Source organism: Mustela nivalis, assembly GCF_964662115.1.
Source record: "Mustela nivalis genome assembly, chromosome: 16".
Lineage (NCBI taxonomy): Eukaryota > Metazoa > Chordata > Mammalia > Carnivora > Mustelidae > Mustela > Mustela nivalis.
The window spans coordinates 53057694-53079845 of NC_139035.1; positions in this window are offsets into that span (position 1 = coordinate 53057694).

Here is a 22152-nt window from a genome sequence, read left to right on the forward strand (position 1 = left end):
TGTTTTATTTTAACATAGACACCATTTTATATTCATTTTACATAAAAGAAAATACAAAACAGAAGGAATGATATAGATAAAAATGACATGCTTTTTGACTCCAATGGAGAGGCTAGGAGAAAAATAAGCCCTTTGAAAATTTCAACATTTTTACGGTGTTGTTTATTATAATCTCTAAGGTCTTAATCCTTTCCTTTATAAAACTAAGATCTTTGTAGAGCAGTGTTTTTCCTTAAAACCAAATAACACGTATTTTTAAACCTCATTCTGCAATATTTACCATTACTGACAGAACACGATCAGCATTCTTAACATTTGTCATCTTACTTCAGATCTATGTAAATTCAACCCTTATTCATGGGACCCTGAATATTTCTTCACAAACTCTGACTTGATTATTTTAAATGACTTTTAATCTAAGTCTCCTAAATTGTCATAAAAATTAGGCTGATTTGCTGTCCCTCTGAGACTATGGTATAAAAGCCCATCCATCACGGTGTATCTAATTAAGAAACTAAGTTAAGAGGTGTTTGAACAAGATATTTGAAAATCTCAGGGGACCAGACAATTGAATTGGTATTTCAGACATATCAAATTAGTTAATGATTTGGGAATCTTTATTCTGCAAGAGTATGTAAATTAAAAAAGAATAATGAAATTCATTAAAGCTTGGTATCAGGGAGGAAGGAAGACCCTGTGCACCGCTGCATGTAATTATAAGTACCTGCTTCATTCAGATAGAAGGACAGGAAACTAGGGAAACAAAAAAAAGCAATTTGAGCAGATTAATTTCATATTGGACATAGATAATTACAATTATTTTTCTTTATATTTTTAGGGTATCTTTCTTATAATTGACAAACCCATATTTGGTAACAAGGCTTGTTTTCCATTTTCACTTCACCACATGAACTTGTAAGATAAATGTCTTGCCATTCAAAATGACAATGGATGTTGAATATTTTCTTGAAACTTAACAAAGTATTTTATTTATTCTGTCAGCCTATTTTGATACTGAAAGGAGCAGAAGAATAAAATCACTGCTTTATCCAAAAGCATGGAGTGAATGGAATATTAAATCTCACCCAATAAAGAACCGGTCTGAAATATGTATTCAAAATATAAACAAAACCTTTTCTCCTGTTTCAAAGCGGTATACTCATGGTTCTTTAAAAGCATGTAAAATAAGAATGCAACCAATGGAAATATTATTTTCCTAAATAAAATAAAAATAATTTCTTCCATTGTTTATTATTTTATTTGTCCATCAAAAAATATTCATTTTATGTACCATTTTTAAAAGTTAAACTCAATCAAATATATAAAGGGTTTTCCAAACTTGGATGTGTGTAGAACATACCCTAGTTATAAAAATAATATACCTTTCCTAGACTGTTTTGTATAAGAAAGCTGTAGAAATATAAAAGCCAAATGTTTGTTTGAACTACCATACTCCATTTAAAACTGATATCGCAGGGACCATAGTAAATTAGCACAAATTAGCACATTCTGTCCCAATGCCTTCCTCTCCTTTCTCTGCCCTTACTATTCCCTCCAGTGCAGTAACCTCTAGGGTCCATATTTGACTATTTGACTATTATGAGAATTCTGCCTTTCGTTAACCTCAGAAGCACAGAAAATTGTAAACATTTGTAAAATAGCATTTATTGTGTCTACAAGGGGAATGTTGGAATCATTAAATTGTTATACATAAAAATTAAAAGGGGTGAGAATACAGTAGATAAAGTATTTTTCAGTGTGATTCTCATTGAGGTAGAACACAGAATAACACATGAACAGTAAAATTGAAGACAGATATTCCTAAAATAGAAATAGTATTTATTTTAAAAAAATCCTAAAATAGAAATAAAGAGGCAAACAAACATTTATGCACAAGGATATCCATTGCAGTATTATTCCCAAATAGTGAGGATGATGGCAAAGCAATAGGGGAAATAATTAAATATACAAACAAAAGTCCATCAGCTACAACAGACATGGGTTAAACAGGCTTCAGATGAATATTTAATGACAATATAAAATGGTTATGATTTAATAAGATGAGTGAAGAAATTTTATTTTTGAGAAAAAAATATACAATGTGATTCCAAAATTATTCCTTTTAATTTTATAAATATATTTATACATAGAAAGAAGACTGAGGGGCAACTGGGTGGCACAGCTGGTTGAGTCCAACTCTTAATTTCAACTCGGGTCCTGAGCTCAGGTCCTAGGATCCAGCCCCATGCTGGGGTTGAGCCCTGCCTTCAGTCTCTGAGCTCAGCACAGAATCTGCTTGAGATTCTGTCTCCCTCTCTCTCTGCCACACCCTACACTCTGCTCCCGCTCTCTCTAAATAAATCTTAACAAAAAAAAAAAAAAAAAAGAGAAAGAAAGAAAGAAACTGAAATAAAACACACTATTATATTGACAGATTGAACTCTAAAAATCTGAATTAACAGTGATATTGAATTTACTCTTTGCTGATTACCATAATGAAATTATGGTAATGAAATTGTACGGGGCGCCTGGGTGGCTCAGTGGGTTAAAGCCTCTGCCTTCAGCTCAGGTCATGATCTCAGGGTCCTGGAATCGAGCCGCACCTTGGGCTCTCTGCTCAGCAGGGAGCCTGCTTCCCTTCCTCTTCCTCTCTCGGTCAGCCTCTGCCTGCTTGTGATCTCCGTCAAATAAATATATAAAATCTTTAAAAATAAATAAATAAATAAAATAAAGAAATTGTACAATAGACCCCTTTATTCAGTTTCACTTGCACAGTTTTGGTTACCTGTGGTCAACTGTGGTCCTGAAGTAGATGGTCAATCTTCTTGCTGATGTATTGTCAGAAGGTCAGTAGTGCCTAATGCTAACTCACAATGCCTATGTCATTCACTTCCTCTTATGTCATCACACAGGAATTTTATCATCTCACATCATCACAAGAAGAAGGGTGAGTACTGAGACAGTGAAAAACACATTCATCTAGCTTTTATTACATTATGTAATCAAAATTATTCCATTTCATTATTTGTTATTGTTGCTAATCCCCTGTTGTGTCTAATTTATAAATCAAACTTTATTATAGTATTAAAAAACAGAAAGAAACAGTAGAAAAAGCACAATATATATAGATTATATAGATAGTAGTTTTAGGCATCCATTGGTGGTCCTGAAACATATCCTCTATGCATAAAAAGGGATTTCTCTATTAATCTATCAGAAAAAAATCAATAACAAAAATGTAATTCTTATAAAATTTATTTTCCATTTAAAAATATACTTCCAAAAAACCAGAAAGTTGCCTTTTAATAATATTGGCCATTAAAAACATCAATGTTATAACATTTATTTTCCCTGATGGGGATGTTTCATTAAGTTTATTAAGTAAATGCACAGATAATTATGGATATAGTGATAAGTATATATAAATAAATTTTCTGGTTAGGATATAGTGATAAATATATATAAATATAATTTACTTGTTACTAATATTGGATAAAAATTATAATTAATGTTGTTTCATTTCCTTAAGAACTCCTGGCATAATACAATGTTTCTTCATCATTATGGTAGATATTGTAGTTATTGTCAAATCTCATTTTATCTAATTTCATTTTGACAGTAGCCCAGGTTTCTTGGTGGTCTGAAAGAGTCAAGGTGATGTCATTTCCCTGGTCAGATGATTATGTCAAAAAAGACAATTTAAATCAATGAGCACCTGGAATTCTGCCCAGGGTGGTGGCTTTAGCAGTATTCATATAGGCTAAACTGGCTCAGTAAGAACAGGCTTAGCCAGAGGGCATATGGCTCAGAAAGTCCTCCTTTTCCTTCTGGAAGTGAGTAGAAAAGCTAGTCACCATGGTTTCTGACTCATCTTACTTAAGGTTATTTCAACTACATAAGTAATAATAAACATTTATTGTTTAAGGAAACTTAACTTTTGTGTTCTCTTACATAAAATTATCAGCATAAATAACTGAAATCTTTAATTTTGCAGTGAATTTCTTGAATCTTACATCCAGTTATACTGAATTGTGATTCAGATTACATGCTCTGCCTTTCAAATTACAGGGGATTTTTTCTTTTCTATAGCACAGGAACTGCTGATACGAGTATGACCGTATCCTGTCACACTAGCATTGTAGTATGAATTCTACTGCATTTGAAGAGCATTGTCAGTGTGGTTTTCAACAGGTGCATGTTTACTTTTAACAAGCAGAATCCTATATTTAAAAAATAACATAGTTCATTTGGAAGTCCACTCATAATGAACAAGTTGTTAATTATAAGGACAATATTTTATTTTGGGGAATTTATTCACATATCTATCCCTATATATTTTAGTATTCAGACACTATATAAACTTTCAATCTACTTTTATTTCCTTTAAAATAAAATTTCCTGGTGCGTGTGTTTCTGGGTCTGTTAAGCGTCTGCCTTGGTCATGATCTCAGGGTACTGGGATCAAGCCCCACATCAGGCTCCCTGCTCTGCTCGTGCTCTCTCTCTCTCTCCTTTGCAAATACAAATAAATAAAAACATCTTTTAAAAAATAAAATAAATAAAAATAAAATTTCCTTGTGGGGAACCTGGGTGGTCCAGTAGGTTAAGCAACAGACTTGGTTTCAGTTCAGGTTGAAACCTCGGGATCGTGAGATCAAGCCTGATATGGGGCTCTGTGCTCAGTGTGGAGTTTGCTTGAGTTTCTCTTGCTCTCTTCCTCCCCTCCCCCACCCCTCTCCATGCATACTCTCTCTTTCTCAAATAAATAAATAAATCTTAAAAATTAAAACAATAAAATTTCCTTGCAATGATATGTTCCTGATATGACTCAATGGTGTGTATATATGACCTTACTGAGTTAAAATTCTCTTCATACAAAAAGCATAGGAAAAGTGTTGTTGTTGTTGTTTAATGAAATGCCATGAACAGCTGGCCATATCTTAAATGGTTTCTAAAGTATAACATGCAAAAAAAAAAAAAAAGTAGTGAAATTATCACAGTGATGTTGAGTGTTCGCACTAAGCATGTTTACATCTTTGAATGACTTTTGAAAAGTCACACTAAAATCTAGATCAAAATTTATTAAAATAATCTATCATTTTTTGAGGAAGTATACTACTTTGAATCTGATTATCTTAGAAAAAAATAACATTCATTAAGCTAGCAAACAGGATGTCATGATTGTGAAAGGTAGGACTACATGTCCATTATGTATCGGCAGTGATAAGCACTGTTCTACTAGACAGCATGGGGAAAAGGTGTAGCCACTACCTAATCCTCCTTTAGTCCAAATTCTTAATGGAACAGTATTAGGTGTGAGCCCCTGGACCTTTAAAACCCAAACTTGTGATTTCTCTATATTTACCCATTTGATGGTAAATTCATATGTTATACGGATATAGTAAAATATATCTTTAATATTACTGTCAACCTTTTTACAGTGGTAATTTCACATAAGTATCAAATGAAATTCAGTTTTAACTCGGAAATAAATGTTTCTATGATGACTAAACTTTTAGGCACAGATTTTAGAAACTAAAGCATCTTCATGGATTAGTTACATTCCAAGTACTGTCGGCCAGGGATATGATTATCAAAATGAGAAGAAAATAATATAGAGTATTACATAATCATTTTAAATATATTCAATGATGTGGTATAGGATCTGAAATTAAGATTCAGCATTAAGTGCTGCCTTGACAGCTGGGAAAATTGGGAGGACTTCAAATGGCCAAACCAACAGTTTTTCTCCCCACTCTGCTTCCTTGGACAAGTGTTAGCTTAAACACTTCTCCTTATCATGGAAACCAGGCATAGATTCTGCTTATCCTTGATTGGCAGGCGTAAGTTCCCTGCCAGCCTGCAGAATTATTCAAAGAGGGCTCTGACAATCAAGGGTCACCTCATCCTCTTGTTACTACACAGCCTGCCTCCCAAAGCCCCTGTTTATCTACTCTGTTCCTGAGTTCAGACCCTGAGTGGCAGTGCCAGGCTGTGGGTATATGTGACAGGTAAATTGCTGTTTATGTCATCTGTCTGGTGATAGGTGTTGTGTGTTCACCCACCTTGATCTATTAGAGTGGAGGAGAGAATCCCTTCCTCACCCCTGTGGTGAATAGTCATTTCAGAAAAAAAAAAAAAATTCAGGATCTTAAAATATTAGCTATCATTCAGACCCTGAGGCTTCTTCCTCATAATTAAAAAAGCACCACCCCAACATTGCGAATGTTGCCTAGACTGAATTTTATTCTATTGTCTGTGCAAATCACAACTTGGAATCTTCTAGTTTTTGCAGTCCTTGTGCCTTTGCACTGTGCTCATACAGCATTGCTAATTTAGAGTGCCTGAGCTCCGATTATAAAATTGGATAGAAATTTATGTCATTCAATCTTAATGGCAAGTAAATATTCTCGTTCTGATTGGGTTGATTATCATGCACTTTACATTCAGTGCAATGTATGCATCTGTGTATTGTGTAGGATAGTAGACGGATAGTGTGCCAGCATCAGATTCCTGCTGTGTTGCTCATGTTACCCTGAAAATACTAGAATATGTGTTTACCCTCCGAAGACATTATTTTCTTTGCATTTCTTTGAACAGGTGATTTTTTTTTTCAAAGAGGGCAATACCACCCTCATTTGATGAGGTAATATGATAAACCTTTGTAAGAAGAATCTCTTTATTGGATAAGGTTAGCAAACTAATGTTGTCAGAGATTGTATTACACTATCCCTTATGTATGCTTGTAGTGCGATTTTCAGAAAAGATCATTTCAGAGAAGTAAAGAATAAATCACTGTATTCTCTCTCCAAAATCCTTTTCAAAATAGATTTGACAGTTGAGTGATTACATCTCTAATGGAGACTGTGATAGAATATGTGAGATTAAAAACTCAGCGGCTTCATCCACAAGGTGCTGAACAAAAGGGGTCAACAGAAACACAGAGTCCCCCATATCAAACCCAGATAACTAATCAACTTAACTCTGCCCTCAATACATAGAGGTTAAGATCTGTGCCTGCCCGTCTTTGTTGTTCAGGTTTCAAAGCCCTATAGTTTTTCCTCCTATAAAGATCTTATCATTCTGTTCAGGAACTTTGGGGCTAAAATTCGTATCTGAATGTAGGAAGGTATAACTATAAAAAATAAAACTTTCCGATTCTCTTTAAATTTCCCAAAGAGCTGTTAGAAGGAAATGTATGAGGAATAGTATCTGTCTAGCTATTGTTTAACTTAGACTTTAGAATTTAGAACCTCAGGGCAGATAACTAAACAGAAATGATAAAATATCAAGTACTAATTTGTGTTCTATTAGAATTTGCACATATATGGGCCCATTCCTACATTGTATTTTAGAGAATTGTTTGTGTTCAAAAATAATGGGAAGCATTTATCTCCTACGGATAAATAAAACATGCCATAAATCAATTGTTTTCTTAAAAGATAGCCCAGGGATTCTATTTCCTGCCTGAAGTTTTATCATTTAACTAATTAGCTGCCTTACCAAGAAACATCACTAGCAAATAGAATTTAGTTGAAGAAACAGATAAACAACAGAACTTATAACTTAAAATATTTGAAAATATTATAATCTGTTCATTATTAGTGAGACTTTGGATACTTTTATGTTCATGTCAATGTTGTGGTGGCCAGAATTTTGAGAAAGTGGAGCTGTAATTCTTTCTAACCATATGCCCTTCTACCTCTCCCCATTCTATATAAGGTTTCTTTGGAGACTACAACTGAAGGCACACACATTAATTACTCCCAATTTTGGCTTTCACCATAGATATTAACCAAATATAGAATACCAGCCTACTCATTCTTTTCTCCACAAACACAAAAAAGATATCTTTTCTCCCATTATAGCAGTATTTTAAGACAGGCAGCATGCTTCAGATTCCTGTGGAACGTTTATTTGTTTGTGTTTATAAATGATAGGTGTCCAAGCACTAACTCAGACCTACCAAATCAGTACCTTGGACAGAGTGGGACCCAGCATGTGAGATTTTTCAACAATCCCTGGTTAAGAAACTCTAGGGAGCAGAGATAATTATATACTCTTCCTGGCAGCTGGAGTTTTCCTGCTGATGTTGTGTCTGTTGCTGTTGGCTCTGTTGCCTGAGCACCTCTTTTAATAACAAGTGCGATAGACCCACTGCTGGAAAAAGTAGAGACCAACACCAGCATCCTGAGCTGGGGTCTTTATTAATGCTGTTGCTTTCTTCACACCATTAATTCTGGCCTGAGGCCAAGAAAGGAATCTTTTTAAAGGTGGGATGATTTTCAAAACCAAAGAGTTTCAATGCTCAGTCTTATGACTGAGTCTAAATTCGAGTCTAAATTCTGCTTCATGCTTATTAAGAGTTGTCTGTACCCTTTTCTGTTCCTTGCTTACATTAACATCAGGCATTGGATGTACTCAGCAGAACAGGAGAGGAAACAAACTTCCAGAAAGTGTGCAATAAACAGTAAATTCTGAAGCCAAGAGTCATGGTGGCAGTCAACAAGGCAGGTCTGTGGTAAGAGGCTGCTTCTTAATCTCACAAAACAAACTGAGGGTTGCTGGGGGGAGGAGGTTTGGGAGAAGGGGGTGGGATTATGGACATTGGGGAGGGTATGTGCTTTGGTGAGTGCTGTGAAGTGTGTAAACCTGGTGATTCACAGACCTGTACCCCTGGGGATAAAAATATATGTTTATAAAAAATAAAAAGTTAAAAAAAAAAAAAAAAAGAAATGAAGCAAAACCAAAAGTGAAAAAAAAAAACATAATAGGTAGACATAACAGGAAGAATGAACCTAACAGTAGTAGCTGGTTACTGTAATTGACATTTGTCATATTTGTGATCACCTGTTGAGTAGTATTTCCATAACCGGGGAAATTTCCATCAGTCCTGTCTTTCAGAAATAGAAGCCAGAATTTTGATTCTCAGACTCCCTAAAATGTCAAAGGTAGATACATGATCTATACTTTTCCAGTCAGACACACATAAATTTGGTTCATAGGAAGAGACTGATGGCAAAGACTTTGTGCTGCAACCCCAGCTGCTACTATAGATGGTAACAAAGGATTGGAAGGACGTCAGGAGTCATGTGATTGACTGACCTGCTAAGGCAGAAGTAGGATTGGTGCTGAGAAGTGGTTTTGCAAAGATGAACACCTTTCATTTAATGTTTGATGATGGAAAGTGCAGCCACAGTAGTTTCCTCAAGAGTCTAATTCTCTGGTGGTACTTGGAAACTGTTTCTGGAGCAGGAGAATCAAGATTATCCCTGTATACTTTTCATCTATCAAGCTTCTCCTAATTTTTTTAATCCTTTTTTTTTTTTTTGTATAAATGAGGGAGAGTGAATTTTCTTGTTGCAACTAAGGTCCCAGAACATACATAAGTAGGACTGTAAGTGGTTGCAGACAACATACCTTCCATACATGAGAAAATTGTACTTTGTTTTCTGGTCAGGTCAATCCTAAAGACAGTAAGAATTCAGCTGGCTCGAGACTTTTTCACATGGCAGGCAGTGGCAAAATAAATAAATTTCCTGCAACTGCTTTTAATAAAATACTGATTGAAAGCAAAGCTATAGGGGGACCAAGAGGCTATTCAGATAAATTGCATAAGAGTAAGAGATTGATTTTATGTTTTTAATTATGCAAGAGGGCTTGCAGAAAAGGAATGATATATGCAAAATCCCAAATTCTCAGATCAAGACATAGTCTGAGAACCATGAAATTTGTATAAGCACTATAAACAATCTCAATATTTGCTAGCCAGAGCATTAATATAGCTAAAAAGTAAACTCAAAATTTGATTTTGTGAATTTCTGGATTTCAATTTATTTTTATTCAAACCTTCCTCAGATTCCTTAGGGGAAAGTTAGGGCACTGCTGAGAAAGACTATAGCTCTATGTACTCTATGGAATGGAATAAAGACATATGGGAAAATTCAGATGACTCAGATTCCCCTGGATCCACAAATTTCACTAACCCTCCATTGTTAATCTTCTCCTCTGCATAATGAAGATATTTCTGCCTTGTTTTAGGACCTTGTAAAAACAAAACAAAACACCTGCTTGAGACAGTTAACTGGCAAGAAGAATCCAGTTCTTCCATCCACCCTCACCATCCTTCACCATGCCACCTTGATAGACTTAAAATATGAGCTGCCATCCTGAGCTTGGTGTGAGGGAGGGAGCACTTTAAAAAAACAAACTAAGAAAAGGTTTTCACAGTAATATACACAACTGCAAGAGTTTTCAAATCTGTGGAATACATGTGGCAGTGGATTCTGGGAACACAAGGAGAAGTACAATTTTAGATATGATCGATTTACTGGTATGGGTGCAACTATCAGACATCCTAAATTCCATGTGTTAACACAAAGTTCTGGAAATAATTGATTGTTAACAATTACTTGCCTGAAACCCGGACTCATTTGTAACTTTGCTAAATAAAATTAAAATGCCAGAATTGCTTCATATGATGCAGAGAGTTAGAAATATTGGAATGGATGTATTTGCCACCTTCTCAGCCAACGCTTAAACATAGCTTGCAGGAAACCACAGAAAACATTTTCACTAAAAAGGCATTGAGAAATACCTCAAAGGATAAAACACAAGTATCTTAAAATTACCATGGTGTCTGTTCTGTGTAAATAAGATAGATAGACCATGATATTCCCATGGAAAAAGAGTCTTAAGAACAGTGAGAAGATTTTTAACTTTGGAAGTAAAGTGTGGTCAGTCATAATATTAACCAGCAGGAATCACTGGACATGCCTACTTGATGAAAGAGGTCTCCAGGATAAAGATAAATGGTCAGACATTAAACTGTTAATCTTTATCTCTTCCCCAAAATAAACATAAATAAATAAACAAAAAAAAAAAAAACTTTCTCTAGGAAATGGAAACATTATTCTAACCATCAAGACAGTCACAATTTTTAATTTTCCCCCCCAAAAAAATGCAAAAAAAAAAAAAAAGAGAGAGAGAGAGAAAGAGAGAAAACACTGACTTCAACTCTGATGTGTACTGAAAATTTTCCTAAATAAGACAAAGACCAAGGAAGAAATCTCAAGGGAATTTAAAAATACTGAGTTAAGTTAAAATGAATTGCAAGTTGTCAAAATATGTGGGCTGCAGCAAAAGTAGTGTTTACAGGCAAATGAATAGTGTTGACTGTATATATTAGAAAGGAAGAAAAATCTTGAATCAATAACCTGAGTTGGCACTTTAGAAAGCTATAAAAAGAAAGAAAAACTCAAGTTTAAAGCAATCAAAAGAGAAATATTTGGCCAGAAATGAAATTGAAAAATAGGGAATCAATAGAAAAATATCAGCCATCAGGGAAATTCAAATCAAAACCACATTGAGATACCACCTTAAACCAGTTACAATGGCAAACATTGACAAGATAAGAAACAAGTGCTAGAGAGGATGTGGAGAAAGGGAAACCCTTTTACACTATTGGTGGGAATGCAACTTGGTACAGCCACTTTGGAAAACAGTGTGGAGGTTCCTCAAAAAATTAAAAATAGAGTTACCCTATGACCTGGCAATTGCATTTACTGGGTATTTAATCCAGACTTTCAGATGTAGTGAAAAGAAGGGCCACACGTACCTCAGTGTTCATAACAGCAATATCTACAATACCTAAACTGTGGAAGGAGATGAGATGCCCTTCCACAGATGAATGGACAAAGATGTGGTCCATATATATAATAGACTATTACTCAGCCATCAAAAAGAATGAATACACACCATTTGTATCAACATAGATGGAACAGGAGGGGATTATGCTAAGTGAAATTAATCAAGTAGAGAAAGACAATTATTATATGGTTTCACTTATATGTGGAACACAAGGAATAGCATGGAGGACATTAAGAGAAGGGAAAAATGAAGGGGGGAAATCAGAGAGGGAGACGATCCTTGATAAATTATGGACTCTGAGAAAAAAACTGAGGGTTTTAGATGGGAAGGGAGTGAGGGAATGTGTTAGCCAAGTAATGGGTATTAAGGAGTGTGCATATTGCACAGAGCACTGGGTGTTATACATAAACAATGAATCATGGAACACTACCTCAAAAACTAATGATGTACTGTATGGTGACTAACATAATAAAAGAAAAAAATCAATGAAACCAAAGTAGTTTCTTTGAAAAGATAAATGAGATTTATAATAATCTATTTTCTAATTATTTTATCTAATTACTTACATAATTATATAACCTAATTATTATTTATATATTATTAATCTAATTATTTATAATAATCTGAAGAAAAAAAGAGTGAAGAGAAAAGTTGCTAAAATTATAAACAAAAGGGACTATCACCACTTATCCCTTTGATAGTAAAAGAAAATTTTATGGCCAAAAATTTGGTAACTTAGAAGAAAGGGATCAATTCTGAATAGACATAGGTGATCAAAAACTCCCAAAACTTACCTAAGAAGAAATAAATAATCTGAAAAGGCCTATATCTATTAAATAAATAACTTCCAAAAGAGAGAGCACCAAGTACAAATGGTTTTCCTGTTGGATTTGATCAAGTATAAAAAAGAAGTGATACCAATAACAGAAGTGAAGAACTACTTTCCAGTTTGTTCAACAAACTACTGGTTTGTTCCATACCAGTAAATTGATCATTTTCCATGGAATGCCAAAGTGAGATAAAGACATTATAAGAAAGGAAAAAATTGAAGGACAACATTTCTCAAAAAACATAGATGCAAAAATCCTGAACAAAGTATTAACAAATTACATCCAATGATGTGTAAAGAAAATTGTATATTCTACCCAAGTGGGATTTATTCAAGGTATACAAGACTGGTTTCAATATTTAAATATTAATTAATGTAATCCACAATGTTACCAGTTTTGAGAAAAAATCATTTCAATTGATGCTAACAAATTATTCTATAAAACCCATATGTGATAAAAACACTCAGCAAACTACACATAGGAAGGAAGTTCCTTAATCTGATAAAGAACATCTACAAAACACCCACAGTTAACCTCATCTTTAATAATGAGAAATCTGATGCTTTCCCACTATGATTGGAAACAAGCATGGATGTCCTCTCTCACCAGTCCTACTCACCATTAGAATGGAAATATAAGCTAATGTATTAAGAACAAAAAGAGAATAGAAATACATATGTGGAATGGGAAATGACTGTCTTTGTTCACACATGACATGATTGTCTATGTAAAAAAAAAAAAAAAAAAAAAAAAAGACTAAAATAGACAAAAACTCCTGAAGACAATAAGCAAATATAGCAGTCACAGAACATAACATTACTATATAAAAGTCAGTTTCTACTTTGTCAATATACCAGTGATGAACAACTGGAACTTGAAATTAAAAACATAATACTATTTACACTAGCACCAAAAAATTAAATTTGGTATAAACCTAAAAAAAATGTCAAGGACTGATATGCAGAAAGCTATAAAATGATGATGAAAGAAATTCAATAATATCTAAATAAATGGAGAAATTCCATACTCATGGATTAGAAGACTAAATGTTGTTAAGATGCCATTTCTTCCCAAAATTTCCTATGTATTCAATGCAGTCCAGATCAACACACCAGTAAATTATTTTGAGGTTATTGACAAACTGATTCTAAATTATATATGGAAAATCAAAAGACCCAGAATAACCAACATAATATTGAAGAACAAAGTTGTATAAATGACACTACCTACTTCAAGACCTACTACAAAGGGCACCTGGGTGGCTCAGTGGGTTAAGGCCTCTGCCTTCGGCTCAGGTCATGATCCCAGGGTCCTGGGATTGAGCCCCACATTGGGCTCTCTGCTCAGCGGGGAGCTTACTTCTCCCACTCTCTCACTCTCTCTGCCTGCCTCTCTGCCTACTTGTGATCTCTGCCTGTCAAATAAGTAAAAATAGAATCTTCAAAAAAAAAAAAAAAGACCTACTGCAAAGCTGCATTAATCCAGATGCATGTATTTTTTAAAGATTTTTAAGATTTTATTTTAGAGAGAGTCAGGAGGGGCCGATGGAAAAAGAGAGAGAGAGAGAGAGAATCTCAAGAAGACTCCCCCCTGAACTCAGAGCCCAATGCAGGACTCACTCTTAGGACCAGATGACCAGATCTGAAATCAGGAGTTGGACACTCAAGCTACTGAGCCACCCAGGTGCCCCTAGATGCCATGTATTTGTGAAAGGATGGTTATACCAATCAGTGGGATAGAAGAGAGATCCCTGAAATAGACCTATAAAAATATAGTTAACAGGCCAAAGTTGCAAAGGCAATTCAGTGGGTAAAAGATAATCTTTTTAATAAATGGTACTGTAAAAATTGAATGTGCATGTGACAAAAATAAAAATAAATAAGAATCTAGACATAGATCTTATACCTTTTAAAAAGGTTAATCAAAATTGATCATAGACTTAAGTGCAAAATAAAAAACTATAAAATTTCTAGAAGACAACAGAGGAGAAAATCTAGTTGTGTTTGGATTTGGCAATGGGTTTTTAGACCCAAAAGATAATTCATTAAATTGAATAACACCAAAAGAATAATTCATTTTAAAAAATTGATATGTCAAATTTGTACTAAAATTTTAAAACTGCTTTGGAAAAGACATTGTTAACAGCTACTTTGGAAGATAGCATGGATACTTTTTATAAAAGAACAACAAAAAACCCCAAATTTAAGAATCTCTCTCTCTCTCTCTCTCTCTATATATATATATATATATATATATATATATATATTAAAATGTCTTGATTTTAAGACATATGTATATGTACATACATATGTATGTTTATATATACATATATATATGTCTTGAAATTATACACATACACACACACACACACACATATATATATATATATAATCTTGAAATCAACAGTGGAGTGCTTAACTGACTGAGCCACTCAATCAGTTGCCCCTATATGTATTTCTTTATCCTTTCATTAGTCAATGGACATTTTAGGATCTTTCCACAATTAGGCTATTGCTGTTAATGTTGTTTTAAACTTTGGGATGCATGTATACCTCCAAATCAGTATTTTTGTATCCTTTGGGTAATACCTAGTAGAGCAATTTCTGGGTCATTGGGTGGTTCTATTTTTAACTTTTTGAGAAACTTCCATACTGTTTTCCAGAGCAGCTACACCAGTTTGCATTCCCACCAGCCATGCAAACTTGCCACCAACACTGGTTGTCTCTTATGCTGTTGATTGTAGCCATTCTGACAGGTGGCAGGTGATATTTCATTGTAGTCACTCAGACAAAGACAAATACCATATAACTTCACTCACATGGGGAATTTAAGAAACAAAACAGATGCATATAAGGGAAGGAAGAAAAAAAAAGAGAGAGAGAGAGAGAAACCCTAAAACTGACTCTCAACTATACAGAACAAACTGAGGGTTGATGGAGGGAAGAAAGGGGTGATGGGTATTAAGGAGGGCACTTACTGTGATGAGCACTGGATGTTATATGCAAGTGCTGAGTCACTGAATTCTACTCCAGAAACTAATATCACAGTATATGTTAACTAACTAGAATTTAAATTAAAAAGTGAAATATAAATAAATAAGTAAATATCACTCATGTGTGGAATTTAAGAAACAAAACAAATGAACAAAGGGGCAAAAAAGAAAGACCAATCAAAAAGCAGACTCTTAACTATAGAGAACAAGCAAATAGTTACCGGAGGGGAGGGAAGGGTGGGTGAAAAAGATGAAGAGGATTAAGAGCACACTTACCTGAGAAGCACTGAGTATTACAGAGTTGTCAAATCACTGCCTCATATACCTGAAACTAAATAACACGATGTATTAACTGTAGCAGAATTAAAATAACATTGTAATGATTTACATAAAATAATCCTTGTATTTATGAAATAAATTTGACTTAATTATGTTTTTTTTTAAAAAAGCTCAAGACGTTGGCATAGTGTATGATTCCAATGATAGGACTTTCTGGAAATCAAAACTGTAGAGAGAGCAAAAAATATCAGTGGATGTCAGGGCTTTGGGGGATAGTGGGAAAGATGAATGAGTGAAGCACAAGAGACGTTTTTTTAGTGAAACTCTTCTCCATGATATTGTAATGGTGAAATATGACATTATACATTTGTTAGACACACGGAAATTTATAGCATAGAGAATGAACTTAATGTATGCAAATTTAAAAGAATCATTTAGGAGTTCAGGGAATCCCAGCAAAGAATATAGACTTTGACAAGAGAATTTAACTGTATTACACATGTATGAAACAACCTCACTGAAGAAAGTGGGAGAAAAGGTGCTGACCTCAGTAATCCTGGAAATGAATTGAGTTTGTGAGTTAAAAGCAAAAGGAACTGAACATAAGCTCTTTACTCTAACTGATAACGTATCCCAAGGGCATATGGGTTAACAATTTTGATGCTGCTATATAGGTATACTGGAACTGAAAAATCAAGTAAATTGACGACAGACAATGGGAGCCAATGTTCTTACTTTCCCAGTGGGAGTTTACAGATAAGCAAGAGATCCGTGTGGTAATGGGTTAGGGTTGGAGACATCACTAGGAACTCCTGTTTAATTTAATATACATACAGACGGGAGATTTAGATGCTTATAGATTTGAATATATGTAGGTTGGTATACACACACATTTCCTTACTCTGGCAACTGAAGGAGCCTGAAAGGAACAACAGCCCAGTAACAATGAGCACACCTATAACAAAAGTTGGGTAAACAAATAGGCCTTCACAAGATACTCCCTAGTCAATATTTTTAGTTTGTATTCAGATTTCAATATTTATTCAACTAAAGCCTCAGAAATGCCCCTTAATGTGAGGTATTCCATATATATTCCATATAAATAAATATATTTCAAAGAATAACTTTTGGTACTGAAAGAACAGTACATCAATAATGATAATAATAATATACTTTCCACTGAGATAATAAGTCTCAATAATTTTATGTGCCAAGCACAGTGTTACTCACAAGAATGAAGGTGAAACAATGGAGTGCCTGGCTGGCTCGTCAGTACAACATGTGACTCTTGATCTCAGGGTTGTTAGTTAGGGCCCCACACTGGGTATAGAGATTACTTAAAAATAATAAAATCTTTAAAAAAAGAATGAAAGTGAAAAAATAAATAAATAAATAAATAAAAAAAGAATGAAAGTGAAATGCAAAAAAAAAAAAAAAAATCTTACCTAATATAAAATGAGACAAGAATGCATACATGTAAAAATAATAAAGTAATGTGGTAAATTAAATACCTTAAGAGAAAAATTTAAAAAAATTAAAAATCTATGAAAGAAAAAAATAGATATAAATTACCTTCAGAAAAAGAAATTAATTAAGAGTATTATTTGATCTAGAATTTGATCTAGCAGTTAAGAATGAGTCATATCAAGCTTGAGGATTTGTTTTCCATCTTGAATGTGCTTACATCATTGTTTTTATTTTGTTACACATTGTGTTAAGAGCCTTCTTTGTCAAAAGGAAATTCACATATGGAGGTGCTTTGTTTTTGATCCATTAGAGGATTCATTGTGTAACAGTTAAAATTTGCAAAACAAACTACAAAATTTGCAAAACAAAGTTAGTGGCTTAAAAAGTAACATATTATTTACCTGAGTATTCTGTTGATCGCCTGTGTGCTTCTGACTGGATCCAGCTTGTGTGATGGACTGCACTATCTCATGTATTCATGGTTAGCTGGTAAGGGGCTAGTGGCTGAATGAGCTAGGGTGGCCTCTTTCTGTCCAGTGGCTGGCAGGCTATCCATCAGAGCATCTTGATTGTCTTCCATCTGGTGTCTAATCCATACCTGTAGGCTAGTTTGACTTCATAGACAAGATGGCTTTAAGAGTCGAAGCACAGAAAGAGGATGACATCATTGTCCAAGGACATTGTATGCCTCTACTTGCATCACATTTGCTAATATCACATTGACCAAAGTAAGTCACGTGAACATGCCAGAATTTAAGGGGTGGAGAAATAGACCTCACCTTTAGGTGGGAAAATTGTCCCACTGCAAAGGACATGAGCATAAAGATAGGAAAATTTTGCTCCATTTTTGCAATGTCATCATACATGACTTCTTGGAAAATTGCTGAATGGAATATTGAAAACCTGGACCTGTATATAGTTTATATGCTTGTGTTCACTTTTGAAAATATAACAAAAGACTATTGAGACCTTTAAAGATATTGTGGAAAATAAACATAACAAATCTCTATAATAAATGAAATAACGTGCTATGTTTGTGAAAAAATTACTTGAGCATGATTAAATTCACCTAGAGTTCTAGTCTTATATGTATAAAACATAAAACATAAAAACACTGAAGTTAAAGACAAATGAGATGATTAATACATTAATACATTCACTCACTTAAATTTTGTTGATCCTTCTGTATGTATCTATGTTCTTATAATCATGTTCACATATGGTCAAGGTGCTTAGTTAAGTATGACTTGTTATATGGAGGACATTGGGAAAAGGAGAGGAGAAGTGAGTTGGGGGAAATCAGACGGGAGACAAACCATGAGAGACTGAACACTGAGAACAAACTGTTTTGGAGGGGAGGAGGTAGGGGGTTGGGTGAGCCTGGTGGTGGGTATGAAGGAGGGCACAAATTGCGTGGAGCACTGGGTGTGTTGCATAAACAATGACTCTTGGAATATTGAAAAAAAAAAGTATGACTTGTTATGTGTGAATTCTGGAAAGTCTTCTGCTCACAGTATTTTGTCTTAATTTGCTCTCCAGAATCTTTTTTTAAAGTTTTTGTTTAAATTCCACTTAGTTAACAGTGTAATGTATTAGTTTCAGGCTTATAATATAGCAATTCAGCACTTCATACAAGACCTTCTGCTGATGGCAAGTGCACTCCTTAATTCCCATCATCTATTTAACATTCTCCCACCCACCTCCCCTGTGGTAACCATCAAATGGAGTCTGTTTCTTTTCTTTCTTTCTTTCTTTTTTTTTTTTTTTTTTTTTTAGTTTTTAGTTTTTATTTAAATTCAACTTAGTGAACATAGAGTGTATGATTATTTCCAGTGGTGGAATTTAGTGATTCATCAGTTGTATGTAAGACTTAGTACTTATTCCGTCAAGTGCCTCCTTAATACCCATCACTCTGTTACCCCATCCCCTCACCACCCTCCTCCCCAGCAATCCTCAGTTTCTCCCCTACAGTTAAGAATCTCTTATGGTTTGCCTCCCATTTTAATTTTATTTTATTTTTAAGATTCTGTTTCTTGATTTGCCTCTTTATTTCCCCTTTGCTTTGCTCTTCTGTTTTGTTTCTTAAATTCCACATATGAATGGAACAATATGGCATTTGCCTTTCTCTCCTGACTCATTTCACTTAGCATAATACAGTCTAGTTCCATCCATGTCAATGCAGATGGCAAGATTTCTTTTTTTTAAGGTTTTTTTTTTTTTTTTTTGACTGACAGAGATCACAAGTAGGCAGAGAGGCAGGCAGAGAGAGAGGAGGAAACAGGCTCCCTGCTGAGCAGAGAGCCCGATGAGGGGCTCGATCCCAGGACTCTGAGAGCATGACCTGAGCCGAAGGCAGAAGCTTAACCCACTGAGCCATCCAGGCCCCCCGGCAAGATTTCCTTTTTTTATGGTTAATTTTATGGTTTGATTTTATGGTTTTTATGGTTAATATTCCATTGTATATATAGACAATAGAATGTACTTTTGAACATACTCCTTTATAACTCTAGGAACACTGTAAGCTTAGACTGTAGTTCATATGTATCTATCTTCACATCTTTTAGTTCATAACATTGTTATATATGACAAAACCCAGTATGCTCTGGTAAGCATCTCTGATTCTTCTTGCTGAAATTTGGCTGTGGGAATAGTGTTTCCCATTCCATCTGAATTCACTTACTGGTGCTCCATATTGCTCTTAAGCCAATCAGATGCTCTAAAATGTGTTTATCTGAAAGATCACTCTTAATTCTCACACCCCTTCCATTTCCTCCTCTCCTCCCCTCTCTTTCTCCTCTTCTTGCTCCTCCTCCCTCTCCTCTCCCTCCTCCTCCTCTCTCCTCCTCCTCCTCCCCCCCCTTTCCCTTCTTTTTGCATCTGTGCACTCATTCAAAGTATGTTCTAGAAGAATTGAGTGTTAATCATTTGCAGGCTATGAAAGAGTTTATTTCCTTCCACTGTGTTTTGTAAAATGTTGCTGGTGAACATCTATCTTAGTGCTCTACGAACATTTGAACACACTCCCTTATAGCAAAAAGTTTATAGGATGTGTATGCTCACATTTATATAATACATACAATGTGTATGTCTTCATTTTTAAATTGAATTTAAATACATTTAAATGATAAATATATACAGTATATGTTCTACTGTTACTATCTAATATCTCTAGGAACAGTATAAACTTAGCCTATAGTTCAATAATTATGATTTTAGATAAAATTCCTTTTCCCCATAATCTTCTTGATTATTTTGTATGTTTTGGCTTATTTCTTTGCATCACTATTTTTGCCATCATGCAAAAACGTTTGAATTAGGTACAGGAAAGTGTATAGGTTGCCTTTTTTCCGTATGTAATACTTGGAACTATCCTCTTTTTGTCTGTTTTTTTATAGATCTTTCAAATCATATATTCCCTTTTTTAGAATCACTTCAGTTTCAACCAATCTGAATGAGAAAATCACTGTTTTTTACATTATACCGACAATGATTTTGATAATGTCTTTAAACAGTACTACTTTAGATATCTTCAGTCCCAGATAACAGTTAGAAAAATGTTAGTTATTAGAGGCTATGAAAAAAAAAATAGCATCAACCCTGAAGAAGCACCATCCAAGGAGTCAGATAAATAAATATGTACAATAAATGTAATATAATCAACATTAGAAAGAGATAAGCCTCAGGTTAAGTGGAGGCACCCAAGACTGGTATTTAACCCAACAAAAAGTTAGAAAATAGTATGATGAATATGGACAACAAGGCATTCCAAGCAGATGGAGAGACACATGAATTAGCATTAAAGCTGTATGACCACCACACAGAACTGATCTTCAAATATTTCAGTAGGACTCTAACAGAAGATTCAAGGTGAAGACAGACAGAAGATAAGATTGGATAGAATAGAGGCCAGTTCATAAAGAACCTTCTACAGCATTCTAAGGATGTCAGATCTTATCTTAAATTATCCTGAAAGTCATTGAAGAATTTTAAGTAAGAGTTTACTTCATCAGATTATTTCTTTCAGAAGGATCACTGTGTACAGTAATGTGAAGATTGTATCAGAGCAGGAAAACAGTTAGGTGATATTTTAAAAATCCCAGATAGATGTGTTGCATGGCAGGAACATGATGTCTAAAGAATGGAGAAAATGGAACAAGTTAAAGAGATAAAATCCTATATAAATAATTTTAAAAACAAGGATGTAGACAGAGCTAGAGAATACAATCAAAGAGAAGTATTTGATTTAATTTTAAGATGGGATAAATTATTTCTGAAGCATCAAAGTGTTATTCAAATGTGGGACAATATTTAATAAATATTTAATAAATATTTATTAAATAATATTTAATAAAATGAGTGAACCAACGAGATGCCTAATAGGCAGTCATATATATGTGCCAGGATTCCACAGAATGTTCTAAGCTTCAAAAAAGTTTTGGTTGTTGTTAACTTATTGGTGACATTTCAATTGGTTGGAGTAGGAGACATTTTCAAGGGAGATTATTGAGTACTCACTGTGTGCTTGGTACTTTTTGTTTATTTCCTAATTTAATTTTTATGACAAACCCTGTAATTTCCAAGTGGAAAAAAAACCCAGAATAATAAAGTTGATACTTACATAAACAAAAGCCTTTGAGTTAGTTCTTTGTCTCTTTTCATAACCTGAGTAAATTTAACTTTCTGGATATAATAAATATGCATCATGAATAATTTGACCTGGGTTTAGCTTCTGAGAGGACTTAGAATCTTCTAAAGCAATAATCAATTTATAGGAGTTGTGAAGCTGGAAAAATATTTTAACCTGGAAGTCATTTGTTAATGGTCAGTGTGCCACTTTTTATTTGTTTTAGTGTTTTTTATTATTAATAAAATTTTGTTCACAATTTCTATAAATATATTCTGCTTATGGGATATAGAAATCCATAGATAGATTAA